The sequence below is a fragment of the Anabrus simplex genome, chromosome 2 (genome assembly GCF_040414725.1).
Source record: "Anabrus simplex isolate iqAnaSimp1 chromosome 2, ASM4041472v1, whole genome shotgun sequence".
NCBI classification, from domain to species: Eukaryota; Metazoa; Arthropoda; class Insecta; order Orthoptera; family Tettigoniidae; genus Anabrus; species Anabrus simplex.
This window is the reverse complement of record NC_090266.1, coordinates 1,144,383,533-1,144,397,105: the sequence shown is the minus strand read 5'-3', so window position 1 is coordinate 1,144,397,105 and position 13,573 is coordinate 1,144,383,533. Positions and strand designations below refer to the sequence as shown.

The following is a 13,573-nucleotide window of genomic DNA, read 5'->3' as shown; positions in this document are numbered from 1 at the left end:
CTACGTAAGATTTTAGCAATACGATCCGTCGTGTTATGTATGTAAAGTAGGTAGGCAGTTCCTTTTACATCTTTTTCCTTAACAGACGTCCGATTATGCGTAGATTTCAGAACCATTGAGATCAAAGCTCTGCTGTAACCGTTGCTCTCAAAGGTTGTTCTCAAGGTATTAATTTCCTCTTGTAGAGCTGACACTTCACAAATCCTCCTGGCCCTGGTAGTCAGAGTTGTAAGGATACCTGGTATGTGCAGAGTTCCCTATACTTGTGGCAAGGTTTATATTGGGCAGACTTCGAGAACGGTATGTACTCGCATCAAAGAACATACCAGGTGTATCGGACTCAACCAACCTGATAAATCAGCTGTTGCTGATCATGCCTTAGCATCTGGTCATGATTTCTTGTTCCAAGAAGCGGATCTTCTTGCTCGTATAAAGCAATATCGCCCAGGAATTATCAGGGAGGCGGTTGAAATACGTAAACACCCATATAATTTCAACCGCGATACAGGCTACAACCTCAGTGAATCATGGATACCTATTATCAGAACCATTAGAGAATGATGCTTTACTGTTACCATTCGTTGTCTCTAGTATGGGGCAAAAATGGCGTCCCTTTTACATCTCAGGGCACCATTTTAAGTTCCTTGTTGCTTTCTCCTAGAAACCTTTAATGCGTCGTTTCATTTCTCTGTTGTCTCCTGATGAAGAAAGGCAAGGTTCCTTTTGAAACGTGTAGAGTGTGTTTATAATTTATTACACGGCATAAACCCAAAATATACTTCATGAATACTCCAAGCATTATTGAACAGCATGCCACTACCGGTCTATTGGATCCCCTTGACTTCTGCTGGGATTCGACTGCACAACCATGGATAAAGGAGGACATTTCCTGACAAACTGTGGTAACTACCTGGCGACGTGACGAAAGGACGGCGCATCACAAACTTCAAATGCCTTAAATATTAAGATTTGATATTTTCGGGAGTAATTATTACAATTTGAGATTGATTTAATACACTGACCCGTCTGGCTATTTAGCGGGGAAATGAAATTTGCGTTAAGGCAATCAATGCCGAACATAGTGTATATAATTTATAGCAAATTCAAATCAATTTCAAAGAGCAGATACTGCATATTTCTTAAATAATTGCGATGCATTTTTTCTAGCAGAGAAACAAAAGCCTTTTGTAGATCCAAGCACATGAAATATGGCTGGTAACACAACGTATGAATACCTGACGAAATAGAACAATATTTATCGGACAGTGATTCCGATCAGTTGTGCGACAAATGTGAAGATGAACTTGTGAAAGAATCCTTGTAACATAAAAACCAGGGCACTGAAAGGATTGATAATTCTTGTCATTTTCTCGACACTTTTAAGGGTTTGGCCAACGGCCGTAGCCGTGTTGAAACACCGGATCCCGTGAGATCTCCGAAGTTAAGCAACATTGGGCGTGGTTAGGAGTTGGATGGGTTGCCACACGCGCTATTGGTGGGGGGTAAGGGAATTGAGGAGCGGAAAGGAACTGGCCACCCTACCGCACGTAAATTCCGGCTCAGGAACACCTCTGCGGAGGTTCGGACCTGCCTTCGGGCAGAATAACCCTTACCTTACCTTAAGGGTTTGAGCAAAACTGTAACACGCATACTCAGAATGTATGACAGCACAGTTAACGACCTTTAGCTCATATGGAAGTTAGAGTAATTTCCAGACATGGTGGCAAAATTCTTAGCTCTTCTGTCGCCAGTCTCATGGCGCCTATTCTCTCAGCTCGGTGCCTTCCCTTGGTCATAAAGGCATGTCATTAAACAGAATCACGAGACAACCCGCTTCTCATGTGAATCTGTTAGAGGAAGGTTTAAATTTCTAAGAGTTGCCATTGAGGGGTAAATCACCGGAATATAAATAGGATCTGTGTCACCCTACGAGTGACGATGTTAGCCTAGACTAGACCTTTTGAAACAACTAATTTCAAAGGGACACAAAAGAGATGCCATCACCCTTCACTGAGTGATTCAGGTTCCGGCAGTCCAGGGTGAACCACATCAATATTATGGTTTAAAAATAAACTTTCTCAAATGATATTCCAGAATAAGAGTGTCAGTGTATAGTCCCAGAAGATTTCATTCCATTCCAGAAAAATCTTCAGACACCCGAGGCTAAAACTCTCTTCGCCCTGAGCGGAATGTTCCGTAAATCATTTAGTTGAGAAATTTTATCCAACAGAACTAATGTTTCATTTCGGCACCTTGCAGAATTATTTGTGTCTTACGGCAGCAAATCTCTTCTTTTCCGCTTTACCTTTAGCGGAAAGGTACTTCAATTGCACGTTAATTAACTGAGTGTAATACTGTCCGGTTCCTTGGCTGAATGATAAGCGTAGTCGCCTTCGGTTCAGAGGGCCCGGGTTCGATTCCCGGCCGGTTCGAATATTTTAACCCTGGCTCGGGGACTGCGAATTTGCAAAGTTCCCAACATCCCTGCAACTCCCACACAACACTATCCTCCACTACAATAACACGCAGATCCCCACACACGGCAGATGTCGCCCACCCTCGTCTGAGGGTTTGTCGTAAACAAAGCCTGCACCAGGCTAGCAATAGAATTATTATTACAAAGTGTAATATTTTAAATGGCATTTTTCATTCTACTGATCATCAGTTTCGTATACAAAATGTCCTTTATGTCTTCCACTAAAAGTGAGAACTCTTGGATTTTACCGTATACAGAGAGGGAGAGAAAGGGGGGGGGTCTTTTTTTTTTTTACAAGTTGCTTTATGTCGCACCGACACAGACAGGTCTTGTAGTGACGATGGGAGAGGGAAGAGCTAGGAGTGGGAAGGAAGCGTCCGTGGATTTAATTAAGGTACAGCCCCAGCATTTGCCTGGTGTGAAAATGGGAAACCACGGAAAACAATCTTCAGGGCTGCCGACAGTGGGGTTCGAACCCACTATCTCCCGATTACTGAATACTGGCCGCAATTAAGCGTCTGCAGCTATCGAGCTCGGTGGGGTGGGGGTTGGTGGGGGGAGGATCAAACACGATTCGTACCAGAATTAAATAATTTGAAAAATAGTTAATATCACCAGTAGCCTGAATCTTTTACAAAATTGAATACCGGTACTTTTCTTGATACAAGTTAGTCTACCCAAATATATATAGGACAGGTGACAATTAACTACTTTATCTAGAGCATGGCCAAGAAGACAGGTGCTGTTTTAGAAAAATATCCGTAATTTTTTTCGCAAATTCAGAGCTTTCTGAAAGGTACTGTAACTAGCAGGACGAAGAGATTTCCAGGCATGGTCCGTTATGTACACTCATGTTCATAAAAACCAGAACAGCTTGAAAGACTAGAGATAGGGAGTTCATATTCACAGGACATGTGCATTAGTATGTTCTGAAGAAATGATTAGCATTTAAGCCATGTCGGCCCTCAGGTTCAAGGTCCACATTGATATCTCGGCGCACCACCACCAACTGGTAAATATGCTGGCGGATCTCGTCGCTATAGAACGAAGGTAATGGATCAGTGTGACTTGAGCAGACATGCAGGATGCCTCGCAGACGTGTGCGAAAACCGTACCGTCAAATGAGTGAGTTTGAAAGAAGACGAATTATTGGCATAAGATAACGTGAATCCGGGAAATTTCTGCTCGTGTGGGATGAAGTGTGTCGGCAGTGCAACTGGTATGTACATAACGGTTTACAGAAGGCCGCAGAACACGAGGAGATGGGTCTGGTCGCACCACCCAGACCACCCCCGAGAAGATCGACACCTCATCCGAATGGCAATGCAGGATAGATCCGCGTCCTGCTCGACTCTGGCGCAACAGTGGAACAGTGTAACACATCGTACACTATCAGGAGTGACAGTCCGTCGCTGTTTATTACGCTCTGGGTTACCGGCGCGTAGTCCACTTCCCCGCCTACCTTTGACTAATGTGCATAAACATGCTAGACTGCAATGGTGTATGAAACGAGGTCCCTGGGGACAGGAATGGCAGCAAATAGTGTTTTCGGACGAATCCAGGTTCTGTTTGTTTGAAAATGATGGCCGCATTTTGGTTCGCCGCAGACAGGGAGAGAGGCATCACAATGACTGTATTCGCACAAGACATACAGCGCCAACTCAAGGCCTTACGGTGTGGGGTGCTATCGGGTACAACCACAAATCACATTTGGTGCATGTGCAGGGCACTGTAACCAGTTTGACCTACGTGAATGACATCCTGCGACCCGTAGCCATGCCCTTTCTGCACGACACCCCAGACGCCATATTTCAGTAGGACAATGCGCGACTACTTGTTGCTGCACGAAAACGTACCTTCTTGTTGTCATAGGATGTCAGACTGTTGCCCTGGCCCGCCCGATCACCGGACTTGTCGCCAATGGAAAATGTGTGGGATATGGTGAAACGACGGGTGCGGCGCTGTGACCCAATGCCAACCACCAAAGATGAACTGCGGAACCAGGTAAATGCAGTATGGTTCCAAAGTTCATATTTGGAGGACCCAGTACCTACTAAGCAACAGGACACATACTGAGCCTAGGTGACTGAAATGCTAATCGTTTCTGCAGAACATACTAATGAACATGTCCTGTGAATATGAACTTCCCATCTCTAGTCTTTCAAGGTATTCTGCTTTTTATGAACATGCGTGTATTTTCCATGCCCCTCTTCACGTATGAATTCACGAACAGTTTTCAGTTTATTCTATTAATCAAAATTATATTGTTTGCATTCTATCTCAAATATTTCGATTCTCCCAGCTCCGGATATGCAGATTTTTTTTGCCATCTCGACTATTTCATTGTTAGGAAGTTGGGCACAATTTTGGATTGACGACAAGTTGCCATACAAGGATTGTTTTATTCTGGCGAAATACGTAACCGAATCAAATATAGGCCTACAGTACGTGTTTTATCAATAATCAAATATAACTTACAGGGATAGCAAACTGGTATATAGGTCCCAAAGGGAATATAGGATTTCATTTCTTTGGAAACTACACACTGATATATCCGCAATATTTAACATTGCATCTTGTTATACAGTAGATAGCGCTGTAAAATACTGCTTACAACGTTACTCTTAACATTATACATAAAAGGTCTAAAAAGTAATAACATTCTGCTTTTAAATCTACACTGACTGACAGAGCAAATGCAACACCAAGAAGGAGTGGTTCGAAAGGGATGAAAGTTGGGGAAAAACAGAGACGGCACGGACGAATAATTGATGTTTATTTCAAACCGATATGCAGGTTACACAATGCGCACGGCATCGACTCAGTAGGATGTAGGACCACCGCGAGCGGCGATGCACGCAGAAACACGTCGAGGTACAGAGTCAATAAGAGTGCGGATGGTGTCCTGAGGGATGGTTCTCCATTCTCTGTCAACCATTTGCCACAGTTGGTCGTCCGTACGAGGCTGGGGCAGAGTTTGCAAACGGCGTCCAATGATATCCCACACGTGTTCGTTTGGTGAGAGATCCGGAGAGTACGCTGGCCACGGAAGCATCTGTACACCTCGTAGAGCCTGTTGGGAGATGCGAGCAGTGTGTGGGCGGGCATTATCCTGCTGAAACAGAGCACTGGGCAGCCCCTGAAGGCACGGGAGTGCCACCGGCCGCAGCACATGCTGCACGTAGCGGTGGGCATTTAACGTGCCTTGAATACGCACTAGAGGTGACGTGGAATCATACGCAATAGCGTCCCAAACCATGATGCCGCGTTGTCTAGCGGTAGGGCGCTCCACAGTTACTGCCGGATTTGACCTTTCTCCACGCCGACGCCACACTCGTCTGCGGTGACTATCACTGACAGAACAGAAGCGTGACTCATCGGAGAACACGACGTTCCGCCATTCCCTCATCCAAGTCGCTCTAGCCCGGCACCATGCCAGGCGTGCACGTCTATGCTGTGGAGTCAATGGTAGTCTTCTGAGCGGACGCCGGGAGTGCAGGCCTCCTTCAACCAATCGACGGGAAATTGTTCTGGTCGATATTGGAACAGCCAGGGTGTCTTGCACATGCTGAAGAATGGCGGTTGACGTGGCGTGCGGGGCTGCCACCGCTTGGCGGCGGATGCGCCGATCCTCGCGTGCTGACGTCACTCGGGCTGCGCCTGGACCCCTCGCACGTGCCACATGTCCCTGCGCCAACCATCTTCGCCACAGGCGCTGCACCGTGGACACATCCCTATGGGTATCGGCTGCGATTTGACGAAGCGACCAACCTGCCCTTCTCAGCCCGATCACCATACCCCTCGTAAAGTCGTCTGTCTGCTGGAAATGCCTCCGTTGACGGCGGCCTGGCATTCTTAGCTATACACGTGTCCTGTGGCACACGACAACACGTTCTACAATGACTGTCGGCTGAGAAATCACGGTACGAAGTGGGCCATTCGCCAACGCCGTGTCCCATTTATCGTTCGCTACGTGCGCAGCACAGCGGCGCATTTCACATCATGAGCATACCTCAGTGACGTCAGTCTACCCTGCAATTGGCATAAAGTTCTGACCACTCCTTCTTGGTGTTGCATTTGCTCTGTCAGTCAGTGTATATCTATTACATGTTTAATGCGGAATACATTATGTTCCACATATTGCGCTTGAAATGCAGACATCAACCGTGCTGATAACAACATGAACGCAAAAACCATGACCTTGCAGCCAGTCTGAGAGATATCTGGTAAGCGCTGAACATGAGGGAATGCAAGATCGATGAACTCCTTGTTTATTTTCAATCTTGGATCCCATCGTACAAAATTAGCACAAGTGACTGAAGAGATGCTTCCCAGTTGCAACACATGGATGCCGACGGCGAACACAGCGATAATATATAACCTGTAGATCGACTAGAACCAAAGTTTCCGCGAAGTCCTTGGACTGTAATAAGAAACTGACCTTATTTTGGAGAACTCTTTCGGGCCTTCTCGGTAATGAAACATAATGGTAGGTTTTAAAATGCATTCCCAATAATGAAAGAAAACCCTTGGTCTATACTCTAAGGCAGGAGTTCCCAGAATGCTTTTTTTTTTTTTTTTGCTAGCTGCTTTAGATGTTTTGTTTTTTTTCTGCCATAATACTATATATGAATGGAACTCCAACATTCAGTTTATAGTATTCTTTCTCTGTTCAATTTCTATGCACCTGCTTTATATGAACATTCATCGCATGTACCAATTATTAACAATATTCACAATAGTTATTTAAGTTACTCCTTCTAATTTTGTATACGGCATGTATCACAAATTATGAAATTATGAAACGATTACAATAAATAATACCCTCTCCCTAATCTATGATTTTCGAGATTAAGGGAGACGGGTATCTTGAATCTTGAACCTTGAACCTTATGGCGACGATGGGAGAGGAAAGGCATAGGAATGGGACGATAGAGACCGTGGCCTTAATTAAGGTACAGCCCCAGCATTTGCCTGGTGTGAAAATGGGAAACCACGGAAAACCATCTTCAGCGCAGCCGACAGTGGGGTTCGAACCCATTATCTCCCGGATGCAAGTTCAAAGCTGCGCGACCCTAACCGCGCGGCCAACTCGCCCGGTTTATGAGGTTAAAGCAAAAATATACTTTATTCTTAAAATGCACATGGCTTTAAGAAATGTAATTCATTAATGTTCGCAAAATAAAATCACGAACCATTCAGTGGAATGCACTTTTATATGTTATGCAATCTAATACCTAAGTGAAGTCAAATAAGAGGTTTCATGATGATTTTAAAGGAAAATAACCGATGGCACACTATACAGTAGAATGTAATGAACAAGACCTTAATTGACACGCTAGTCGGTAAATAATTGCCATCTCTGACCTAGAGGGACACTTAACAGACAATCGTGTAGCCTGTTCGAGTTAGATGGAAGGCGTAGGATGCGAACTGATTATTTGCAAGTTTACTGAGGCCATCTAACTGGACAATTTAAGAATCTCCTTTGGTTGGAAGTCTCAGATTGGGTAATACAGTGGAACCTCGATATCTCGAATCACCTCGGGAGCTACATTTTATTTCGAGATATAGAGAATACAGTTTTTGAGCATGTATAGCACATAATTGAATCATAGGTATCTACGGGCTTATACTATTTACATTATTTTTAACAGTATTTAAAAATATACAAACAAACTCTATTTTATGGCATCTCTTTAATTAATAACCCTTATTACAGTACCTTTTTAGAAGACAGGACACAGTACATACAGTAGTGAAACAAGAAACATGCCTCGGTTAACACCTTTGGAAAAAATATCCGTTAGACTCTTCTGTTTGTTACTGTTAAACTTTCCTCCCCTCACGTTGAAACTTCTCGTCAATAACACGCAGCTGAGATTCGTAAATGGAGCTCGTCATCCGTGACTTCGGGGGTTGCTTTCGTAAGTGACCGGTAATTAATTTACACCCGAGAAACAGCGAGGCTTCGACGATTTTCTGACCATTAGAAGTTTTAGTTCTGCGATTTCCGTCAGATTAGCTCCCAGCATCGCTGTGGAACTTTCTTTACTTGGTAACTGTTCCTAACAAACCACAAATGCCGTATTGCACAGTTAATGTTGCACAAAATTGTTACAGAGTATTTCTTGCTTCAAGGGAGGAACTCTTTGCATCGAGAAATCGAGAGTTACTTCGACATATAGAAAATTCGACCAAAGGAGGTTCGAGATATCGAGGTTCGACTGTAGATCCATTTTCCGATACTGATATAGTGGGAGCCATGGAGGAAGAACCGAGGTAAAATGACTTTAAGCCGAAGCCAAAATTCAAGAAATGTTACCAAAAGTTTAAGTTACAGAAAGAGATATATGCTAGTTAATCTTCACATAACGTCGCACTAACACATCGAAGGTTTTCGGCGACCGAAGGGTGGGAAAGGGCAAGGAATGGGAAAGTAGCGGCCGTGGCCTTCAATTAAGGTACAGTCCCACCATTTGCCTGGGGTGAAAATGGGAAACGACGGAAAACCCTCTTCAGGGCTGCCGAAGGTTGGATTCAAAGCCACCAACTCCTGAATGCAAACTCACAGCTACGCGATCCCAAACGGACGGCCAACTCACTTGATCGGTAAGGAAGAGGAGCAATGACGATGAGTTTATGGAGTTGATGGGCAGAGACCCGACAAAATGGGAACCACATTAAACTCTTAACAAAAACATTTTCTAGTTTTCAGATATAGTAAACCGTCCTAGGAGAACATCACACACGGCACTCGCAGATATAGAAATAAGAATACTAAAACTACTTTCAAGTTAACGGTGATATTTCACGAAAGAAGGAAGTTCAACAGTAGCAATTAAGTTTCCTCCCGAAGATGACAGTCAACAATCATCAATATAAGACTTGGAATATTGATATGAAAAGGAACAATAAATTACTTTATTATTTCCATTTACGAAGTTTGATCTCAGAATTGGAACATGAATGGAACGCATTCAATACATATCTAGTACTTCATGATTTTGTACAGAGATTTGTATGTTCAATTACTAAATATCTCTGAGACTGGCGACAGGTTGAATCACACTTCCAGTTTATCGGCATGTTATAAGAGACATTGGGTTGCCAGATATTAGAGCCGAAAACGGGTTCCTTAATTAAATACCAGATAGCTTGTGCGATGACCTCAGTGTTGCAGTCAGTTGTTTGCCTTCTGTTATATAATAATAATTTCCTGTGGCTATTTCTAGCCGAGTGCAGCCCTTGTAAGGCAGACCCTCCGATGGGGGTGGGCAGCATTTGCCATGTGTAGGTAACCGAGTGTTATTGTGGTGGAGGATAGTATTATGTGTGGTGTGTGAGTTGCAGGAATGTTGGAGACAGCACAAACACCCAGCCCCCGGACCATTGGAATTAAACAATGAAGGTTAAAATCCCCGACCCGGCCAAGAATCGAACCAGGGACCCTCTGAACAGAAGGCCAGTACGCTGACCATTCAGCCAACGAGTCGGACCTTCTGTTATAAAGATAACGGGTTCGATGCTGGCTGAGGTCTGTTGTATTTTAGGGTATTGAAATGCGAATACTCCGTGTCAGTAGTAGTAGTAGTAGTAGTAGTAGTAGTAGTAGTAGTTTTTTTTGCTAGGGGCTTTACGTCGCACCGACACAGATAGGTCTTATGGCGACGATGGGATAGGAAAGGCCTAGGAGTTGGAAGGAAGCGGCCGTGGCCTTAATTAAGGTACAGCCCCAGCATTTGCCTGGTGTGAAAATGGGAAACCACGGAAAACCATCTTCAGGGCTGCCGATAGTGGGATTCGAACCTACTATCTCCCGGATGCAAGCTCACAGCCGTGCGCCTCTACGCGCACGGCCAACTCGCCCGGTAGTAGTAGTAGTAGTAGTAGTAGTAGTAGTAGTAGTAGTAGTAGTAGTAGTAGTAGTAGTAGTAGTAGTAGTAGTAGTAGTAGTAGTAGTAGTAGTAGTAGTAGTAGTAGTAGTAGTAGTAGTAGTAGTAGTAGTAGTAGTAGTAGTAGTAGTAGTAGTAGTAGTAGTAGTAGTAGTAGTAGTAGTAGTAGTAGTAGTAGTAGTAGTAGTAGTAGTAGTAGTAGTAGTAGTAGTAGTAGTAGTAGTAGTAGTAGTAGTAGTAGTAGTAGTAGTAGTAGTAGTAGTAGTAGTAGTAGTAGTAGTAGTAAAGTAATGGACATTTGTAACGATAAACTTTTTGTATGTATGTTCAGTCTGTCAGCGATACCGCTGGTGGGATCCTCAACAGCTCTGCCATCAGCTGTCATAGATGGCCTAGGCATCACTGAAGAGGCGTACTAGGGAAATGAGGAGTGAGGTAGTTTCCCGTTGCTTTCCTCACCGAGCCAGAGTTGCTATTACATATCAATCTGCCAAGCCCACTGAAATGCATACACCAACCGACCCTATGAGCAACATTTTAACACCATTCATAGCAGGGACTGGCTGCATAAGGATTGGCATTACTAGCATCGGTCATACCTCAGTCACTTTCATATTGTCAAAGCCAAGGATAAGACAGAGACAGATCTATGAAAGTAACAAAATTGCTCTAGCCTATACCAGAAGACATAGTGCACTGTAAACACTATGTCCTGCCAACAAAGGCATATAAACTTTTTTAGTATGTTGTTTTACTTGTAATCGTTATTTATCACAAAATATAATATATACTTGTAAATTTACTCCTTGAAATAAAATTGTAATCGTTACATTTTAGTAATAATTACATTCTAGTAATCAATGTACATCGCATCGAGAGTTTGGCAAACATGGAGCCCCAGCGCTCGCAATGCGTCTTGAAGGATGTAATGACGAGGATATGATGCGCAACGGTTCATTTACACGTAGCTTGTGGTTACTGGTGAGAGCTAGATAATAATGTACTAATGAGGAACCTGTTTGCAACGGAACCTGTCCACAGCGGAAACCTGGTATTAACGGAAACATTTCATGGCCCGATGAGATTAAAACTAATAATACGTACGAAAGTACCTGTATTTAGCGGAACTTGCCCAACGCGGAAACGGAAACACTTTGTCAGTATGCAACGGAAAATATAGCTATATATATATATGTAATTTTTCATTCATGATGAGAGCAGAATTGTTTAGAAGTTTCTGAATGTACATAACAATATTACTGGTTGTACGTACTTTTATGATTTTCGGACAAGCTGAATTTTGTTCCGCTGGAGTTCTTTTACGTAAATCTACCGTCACGAGGCTGGCATATTTCAGCACCTTCAAATGCCACCGGACTGAGCCAAGATCGAACCTACCAACACCAGAGCTTTACCGTCGTTTTTTAATTCCTTTGAATCTTTAAGAAAATAAATAATGTTGACAATCCTACAAGTTATGTGCAGAAATAAATTCTTGTATATTTAACTAATTGTAATTGTTACGAGAAATGTAACTTCCTTGAGTACATGAAAAGCAGTGAAAAGAAAATGTATTGTTGTGTCTCTCTTGTGTAACAACTAATAAATTACACAGTGTTACAGCATACAGTATCGTAAGAGGTCCACAATGCGGTCAAGTGACTACGAAACCTCTTCAGACTAATGTGCAGAAACCCCAGCACACAATACATGAGTGCAATGTACCTTAAATCACGTTTACCTGTTCTCAATGGAAACCTGTGCTCAGCGGAAAAGAAACATGGTACCATGAGATTCCGTTGCATTCAGGTTTCACTGTAGATTGTCGAGAATGGAGCCGGAATACACGTGTGACGATGAAGCGGTTAATCCTGCATTCTCCTGTTTGAATAAATACTTTGAATTAGTTATCCCGAAAATTATGAAAACATGAATGTGATACGGAAACTATACTCGGGAGTAATAAATCTGAAAGTCTGTTTAGTCTTAGCGATAATAGCCATTTAATGTCTCTATCTTAAAAACACACAACATGGAGTGATGTATTTTTCCTTGAAAACGCTGTTATTATACCATACCCATGTGAAAAGAAATATCGCTGATACCCTAATGACTCGCGTTCTGTGATGTAATTGTAATTTTAGTGATCACTTGTTGAAAATAATAGGACTGAGCGGAGTGGCCGCGCTATGGATATAGAGCCAAGCTCTGCATTCGGGAGACGCGTAGGTTCGTACCCCACTGTCGACTATCTTGAGATTGGTTTTCTTTGGTTTCCCACTTTTACTCCCAGGCAAATGCCACGATATTTCCTATTATTAGGCCGCAGTCGATTCCTTCCACCTCCTTACTCAATTTCATTCACCATAATTCATTTCATATTCATTAGCTCCTCAATTGAGGTTGCGTCAGGAAGGGCATAAGGCCGTAAAACATGCCATATAAATTCATCTCCGACCTCATATCAAGAAACGGGACTAAGGAGTACACATATAGGTCTACTCTTTTTTTAAGTTGCTTTACCGACGATGGTATAGGAAAGGGCTAGGAGTGGGAAGGAAGCAACCGAGGCCTTAATAATAGTTTTCTTGAAATTTTGATTCAATACTGTACAATAAAATTTTCTTCATGCCCCACAAACAAACCACGGGGCAGGTTAAATACATTTACTTAATAAATACTATAACGGAACAAAAAGAAAGAATTTAGCCCAGTGAAGGGAAAGTTGGTATGATCTCCCGTTGAAATTACAATTGGCCGTGAGGTTAGGCGCGCGCAGCTGTGAGCTTGCATCCGGGAGAAGTGGGTTCGAACTCAGCCCTGAAGATGGTTTTCCCTGGTTTCCCATTTTCACACCAGGCAAATGCTGGTGCTGTATCTTAGTTAAGGCCACGACTGCTTCCTTCCCAGTCCTAACCCTTTCATACCCCATCGTCGGCATAAGACATATCTGTGTCGGTGGGATTCGAAACCACCATCTCCCGGATGCAAGCTCGCAGCTGCGCGCCCCTAACCGCACAGCAAACTTGCATTGTTACGAGGAATCCAAACCACAGGGACGTGACTTTTAATTGAAAAAATCTCACATGTATTATCTCAGCATTCACATGGTGATGGTAAAACCACGGATGAACATTGGCAAACAGATCGTGAGAGAAATTTTAAAACATCTCACTTCACGATCTTGTAGCCCAGGTTTAGT

At 43.2% G+C, this 13,573-nt stretch overlaps 1 protein-coding gene across 2 annotated transcripts in view; it reads right to left on the bottom strand.

Moving 5' to 3' along the window:
* Positions 1-13,573, bottom strand: part of IP3K1 (inositol-trisphosphate 3-kinase-like protein) — an 803,184-nt gene that overhangs the window by 647,485 nt on the left and 142,126 nt on the right. The window lies entirely within an intron of this gene.